Here is a 5,020-nt window from a genome sequence, read left to right on the forward strand (position 1 = left end):
AGCAGGACACCAACACCAGGGCTGCCTGGAAGGCTGCGGCCCAGGCAGCCAAAGAGGGCAGAGAGTGTGAGTCGGAAGCAGCCACAGTTCAGGGACCTAAAGACAAGGCGCCCGGGGACCGGGGCAGACCTCCGCCTGAGCGCCTGGGCTATGCCCCTAGCACCCTACACTGTGTCTGCTGCCAGCCTCCCAGCAACAGGTGGGTCAGGGGCTCAGGCAGGGAGGTCCCTGCTGGAGTTCAGAAGCCCAGGGATGGACGGCCAGAGAGCACTCTGAACACCCTGCACACGCTTCCCTAAAAAAAAAATATGTAAGTTACGAGGTCGAACGTACTTATTATAGTAGCCTCGGTGGACTAAGGCACTGCTGAATTTTCGCTGGAATTGACGCGTCCAAAATGGACGGGTGTGCTTCCTAACCCTACCAGGCCTGCCCCTCTGTCAGCGTGGCACGCCTGCCCACGGGGGAGGGCCGTGTTTGTGCCGCTCTGTGTATATCACCCAGCGTTTTGTTGCTCACGTGTCTCGCCTCTTCGGCTAATCTAGTACACTGCACTGCAGATGTTGTTTCCGTCCAGGGTTCGAGGTGCGTGCAGCGGTAGCCCTGTGGGATTGTAACAGCTGAAAACGGCCCACTGCGCAGCACTACAGCTGTTCCTAGGTTGTAAAAGCACAATTGAAATTTTCAATTTTTACCACAGAATAACAGACGTAGAAGACTCTCTAAGGCGTGTGTGGTGGTGCTGGCCATCATCCCCGGATTTAGAAGGCTGAAACAGGAGGATCACAGGCTGGTGCCCAAGCTGGGCTGTGTAGCACAAAGCTGTCACAAAATAAGCAGAAAGTGCTGCACATGTAGATTACTGTGCAGGAACCTGGCTCACTCCCCTGCACTGGAAAAAAGAAAACTATATGTAAAGCAACAACAGAAAATATCGAACAAGCTCCGCAGCCCCCCTCAGCTCCCCACGGCTGCATTTTCCACAGCGACAGTAATCTGAGAGCGGGGAATGACAGGTACAGACGTGAGCTCAGCGGTGCTACCCGGCCCCTGGGTGGAGCTGCCGGGCAGCACCCGCGGGCGCCCTCCCCTCTGCTGCAGTCCTCCTCCGTGCACGGCTGTCCGTCCTTCCGAGCCCTGACACGGAACCTGGGAGCTGCTTTCCAGGCACGCGAAGCGGGGCGCAAGGGTCACGGGAGGGGCCTGGCAGGGAGGGGCCAGGCCACGGCGAGGACAGAGGCTGGCACTGGGCCGCGGCCTGCCAGGGGCAGGCTGGAAAGCGGGGGGCTTCGGCTGTGCTCGGGGGCAGGTGGCCCTGCCTGCTCCTGGACACTGCAGCTGTTCGGTGAATAGGGCTGCGCTTCCTGGGCGTGGCCCTCGGGCGTGGCCCTCGGGCGTGGTCACGCGCAGTGGGTTCTCCGCCCACCAAAGAGGTGCCGAAAAGCTCAGGGCTGCCTCTGTCTGGGGCGCTGTCGGGGCTGCTGCCCTGCGGGGCCGTGGCCATGGGCTGAGCGCAGGTCCCAGACAGGCTCAGGCAGGCTCTCGGGGTGCCACCCTGTCTTCTGCCGTCCTTTGTTGCCCTCCCCAGTGGACCGCTTTCTTCCGTTTCCCAATACCTGTTACGCAGTTTGGTCCTCACCTACTCTTTCAGACTCACACCAGAGAAACCGTGTGGTATTTACACATGTGTGCTCGATTTATTCCACGTGAGAGTATGGCCTCAAGGTGCATCCATTAGCTGGAAATGGATCGAGTGCCCTTCTTTATGGCTGAGTAGTATTTTTACTCCATTGTAGAAAAAACTCATCTTTTTACCCATTCATTGGGCTGTTTCCGAGATTTGGCCATCACAAACTGCCGCTGTGAAATGGTGCGCACGCGTCACCGTGGGGCGGTGTGCTTAACGTGGGTCTCCTCTTTCCCTAGCAGCTTCGAGGGCTTTTCGCTGGCGAGAGCTGGTGCGTGTGCTTCTGCGACGGGCCGTACTGAGCTCGTCGGTGTGTCTAGTCACTTCTCACCAGGCTCTTCGTCCGTGCACTCGGCGCTCTCCAGGACCCTCGGCCCTGCGCTCCAAGCCTCGCTAGGAGGCCTGTGTGGTAGTGTAGGCGCGGAGACAGACGAGCCCTGCAGGACGAGGCTCCACGCGCTCCTCACCCACCCCGCCGCCACTGTATGTTGGGTGGCTTCCCTGCTGCGTTCCCAAGTCTGCGCCTTGCTCACTGGCTGTCCTTCGTCAGCTTTCTCACCTGCCGTTTCAGCAGAAGTGGTACACTCTGTACATACAGATGTGATGGAAGTCTCCGCGGCTGGCATTCCGTGGAAGCTGAGGTGCGCAGGGCTGTGGTGGCTGGTGTCAGTGCACACATGCGCGGCTGTGTGTGTGCTGCCGGCACTAACGGCGGGGGGCCCAGGAGTGAGCGGCTGCCGTGTGAGAACAGCCTGCTCTCCATCCCGCTAACCCAGCCTGGCAAACTCTGGGGTCGTCTGTGCTGCTCAGGCCTGGACACCCCCGCCTCCACTCTGGTCATCTGCAAGATTTCTTTTCCTGTTCGTAATTTTCTCCACTGTGCTCTTAGGAGCTGCTGATCTTAGATTTTACTAATCTTCTTCTGTGGGGAGAGAGTACCTGTAGTTCTATTTTAAAGGGTTGTGGAACTTTTATAAATCAATATATATTTAAAAGAAGCAGGCCGGCAAGATAGCTCGGCAGGCCAAGCGCCTGCTTTGGCAAGCACAGGGACCAGGGCTCAATCCCCAGTCTGTGTGCTGTGCTGGCCCTGCCCCTGGGGTACGCTGAGCCGATGACCAAGTCCAGGCGTGGTGGCGCACACCTGTAATCCCAGCCGTGGGGAGGCTGAAAACAGGAGGATCACTGTGAGTATGAGCTGCGTAGTGAGACCCTGAACCAAATACTTTTGGGGGGACCAGGGAGATAGCTCAGTGGAATAAGTGCCTGCCTGGCAAGCATAAGGGCCTGAGTTCAACCCCTGCTACTGCAAAAAATAAAAAAATAAATAGAAGAAACTAACAAAATTAAAACTCTCTTACTGTACTGAATTTCGGTGACTTACATTCACTTCTGTCTTAGGTGAACAAGTGTGCAGGCTGGTCCTTCCCACGCGCAGGTTGTCCCAGGTAGCTGTCGTTTTCCTTTGGGGACACGATGATCCCCACTTGGCCAGCTGGAATCACTGGACACTGACTCCTCCGTCCGCTGCACGCCTGCGACCAGCCTGTCCCCAGCCGGGGTCTGCACGGTCCGAGTCCACACTGACTTTTCCTTCCACAGGACATGAAATCAGCCATCCTCGCTTGCCTGGGGAAAGAGTGCACTGTGGGAGAGAGAGCCGCCTGCGCTGTCGCCGCCAGGGCTTCACTTTCTCCAAGTCTTCACGCTGCTCTGTTGTATGGATTTTCTTTTTTTCAAATTGAATGAAAACTTTAATTCTTACACATAAAGGTTGATGAAAAACCATGTTTTCTATTAAAGAAAACCCAATATTTCACTTAAGAAGAATGGGGTCTACATTTACTCATTAGCTGGGGAGATGGCTCAGTGGAATAAGCTCTTCCCTGGCAAGCGCAAGGGCCTGAGTTCAATCCCCAGTTCTGAAAAAAAAAAAAAAAGTGAGGCCAGCTGCGCGCTGCTCGGCTCAAGGCCAGCTAGATTATCATAATCACCATCATCGCCATCTTCTTCCCGCTCCTTTTCAGCATGCTCGATGACTACTCTCTGGCAGTATTTTGCGACCATACCATATTAGTGGTAATAAGAATGTTTTTGGATCCAATTAGTGCTGGACTAATCAGAGCTTTGGGAACTGCTGAAGCTGCAGGAATGGAGGCCTTGACAGCAGAGGCCTGCGAGGCCGGTATCTGCACCGTAAACGTCTGCCCGGCGAGGGACACTGGGGACCCTACTTTGGCCAAAACAGACATGGTCTGCGGGGTTGGGGTGCCTAGCATAGGGGTACATGGTCTGCTAGTGACTGAGCCAACATTCAGCCGCAGAACTGTTGTTCTTCCTGCAGAACTACATGCCTTTTTTCCCCCTGTATTTTAGGGGAGGGTCTACAGGGTGTTCAGGCTCTCACTATTAGATCGGACTCATAGTGATCCACCTGTTTACAGCCTCCCAAAGCCGGGACTACAGGCACACGCCACCACGCCCAGTCTCAATCGCTGTCTCAGTGCGCCCCTGGAGCGGGGCCAGCACGGCAGGCCTGGGGATTGAGCCCCCGGCTCCTGCACCTGCTTGCAGGCATTTTAATCTGCTGAGCTATTTGGCCAGCCCAAAAATTTATTTATTTATTTATATTTTGGTATCAGAAATCAAACTCAGCACCTACCTTGCGCTTGCCAGGCACATGCTACACCACTGAGCTAGTCCCCTGGCCCTCTAGATGCCTTTTTTTTTGGTAAAGATGTGAGTGTAGTTTGGAGCTATTAAACAGTATTGATCAGGTGAAAATCTAGGGCCTGAATAGGGCTTGATCACTGGCAAAGGGGGTTGGTTTCTCTGCCTTGCAATAGCTAACAAAAAGTCTCTTGGGGGAGGGAAGGTCAAAGCCTGGTCAGCCACACTGGACTGCCAGTCGCTCATCGTGGGCGTCGACAGCGGCTCTCCTGGCATGGCTGGAATACGTTTCAGCAGCATGAGGAATTGTGGACGGCAAAGTCCGGCATCTGATTCAGAGCTCCCGGCTCGTATTCTGCAACCCCACGCCCTTCAGGACCTGCCCCATCATCTGCACGTCTTGCGGCGAGCTCTTGGGAGAAGCCATCGCACCGGACTCTGCGCTACCCCCGATCAGCCTTCTCGAGCCACATCACCCTCGTAAGTGAATTCCAGTCCTGATTTGGGTGCAAGTTCTTTGCCTAGTGTGGTCTTTCCAACTGCTGGTGTGCCGGTGATCAAGATGTTCGGAAGCAGCATAGTCCCAGACACGGCGGGCAGGCGCACGTCCTCTCTCTCTCTCTCTCTCTCTCTCTCTCTCTCTCTCTCTCTCTCTCTCTCTCT

The 5,020-nt window shown here is 55.5% G+C and overlaps 1 pseudogene; it reads right to left on the reverse strand.

The window, feature by feature from the left end:
* Positions 1-2,007: 2,007 nt before the first annotated feature.
* The window catches only part of LOC101566384, a 7,293-nt pseudogene continuing 4,280 nt past the window's right edge, over positions 2,008-5,020 (reverse strand).

This window comes from Octodon degus, unplaced genomic scaffold (assembly GCF_000260255.1).
Source record: "Octodon degus isolate 3935 unplaced genomic scaffold, OctDeg1.0 scaffold00194, whole genome shotgun sequence".
Lineage (NCBI taxonomy): Eukaryota > Metazoa > Chordata > Mammalia > Rodentia > Octodontidae > Octodon > Octodon degus.